The sequence below is a fragment of the Arachis duranensis genome, chromosome 5 (assembly GCF_000817695.3).
Source record: "Arachis duranensis cultivar V14167 chromosome 5, aradu.V14167.gnm2.J7QH, whole genome shotgun sequence".
Classification (NCBI taxonomy): Eukaryota; Viridiplantae; Streptophyta; class Magnoliopsida; order Fabales; family Fabaceae; genus Arachis; species Arachis duranensis.
Window position 1 is genome coordinate 60,189,769 of NC_029776.3, and position 1,831 is coordinate 60,191,599.

Here is a 1,831-nt window from a genome sequence, read left to right on the forward strand (position 1 = left end):
TATTTTATTTTATTTTATTTTATTTTGGTTTTTATTTTATTTTATTTTATTATTTTGAAAATCAATTTTTTATATATTAAAATAAATAAAATAAACTCACATCATCTCCCTTTTCTCCATCATGGACCTAAGTGGAAATGAACAGTCCAGAAGGACTCTGGGGTGATATGCTAACCCCACTACTGCTTTATATGGGAGTAGTACATGTATACCCTCCATTGGAGTTAATAGTTTTGAGTTGAATCCTCAACTCATTATCATGGTGTGCAGCAAAGTTGCCAATATTCCGGTCTTCCACAGGAAGAACCTACAGAGTTTTTGGCACAATTTTTACAAATTGCTAACACGGTACGTGATAAGGAAGTAGATCAGGATATCTACAGACTATTACTGTTTTCATTTGCTGTAAAGGATCAAGCTAAGAGGTGGTTAAATAACCAACCTAAGGACAGCATAAAGACATGGAAACAACTATCAGAAAAATTCCTGAATCACTATTTTCCTCCAAAACAGATGACACAGCTAAGACTGAGCATCCAAGGCTTTAAACAAGGAGATAATGAATCCCTTTATGATGCCTGAGAGAGATACAGATAGATGCTAAGAAAATGTCCCTCTGAAATGTTTTCAGAGTGGGTGCAGTTAGACATCTTTTATTATGGGCTTACAGAGAGAGCTTAGATTTCTCTAGACCACTCAGCTGGTGGATCTATACATATTAGAAAAACAATTAAAGAAGCTCAAGAGCTCATTGATACAGTTGCCCGAAATCAGCATCTGTACCTAAGCAGTGAACCTTCCACGAAAGAAGAGGCTAAAACAGTGACTACTGAACACAGTCCTGTAGAACAAGTTACTGAATTCAATCAGCAATTGAATTTTCTAACAAAACAGCTAGCCGAATTCAAAGAGATACTACAAGAAACAAGAATTGCTAATATGAATATGAAAGTACAGTTAAAGAAAACAGAGCAGCAACTGTCAAAATAAATAACAGAAGAGTGCCAAGTAGTTCAATTAAGAAGTGGAAAAACATTAAATACCTCACTTCAAGGTAGCAGGAAGCCAAGAAATGAGCAAACCACCCAAAATCTATATGAGGACAGTAAGAGCCCAGGGCGGAATGATTCTGGCGCTCAAACGCCAGAAAATGGGTGGAAAGCTGGCGTTGAACTCCCAAACCATGCTCAGTCCTGGCATTCAACGCCAGAAACAAGCAAGGAATTGGCGTTGAACGCCCAAAGGAAGCACAGTTCTGGTGTTCAGACACCAAAAACAGATAAAGAGTTGGCGTCTAGCGCCACTCCAGCTTCCACCCCTAACATTCAAACGCCAGTGGGGGATCAGACACATACAAGTACTGATAGCAACCCTTCTCAAAAGGCTTCTGGTGAACGAAATTGTGATCATCAATGGCGCCATCAACATGGTATGCTCAACTGCAATCTCAACTCTTTATCACAACTTCGCACAACTAACCAGCAAGTGCACTGGGTCGTCCAAGTAATAAACCTTACGCGAGTAAGGGTCGATCCCACGGAGATTGTTGGTATGAAGCAAGCTATGGTCATCTTGTAAATCTCAGTCAGGCGGATTCAAATGGTTATGGAGGATTAATGACTAAAATATGAATAAAACATAAAATAAAGATAGAGATACTTATGTAATTCATTGGTGAGAATTTCAGATAAGCGTATGGAGATGCTTTGTCCCTTTCGTCTCTCTGCTTTCCTACTGTCTTCATCCAATCCTTCTTACTCCTTTCCATGGCAAGCTGTATGTTGGGCATCACCGTTGTCAATGGCTACAGTCCCGTCCTCTCAGTGAAAAT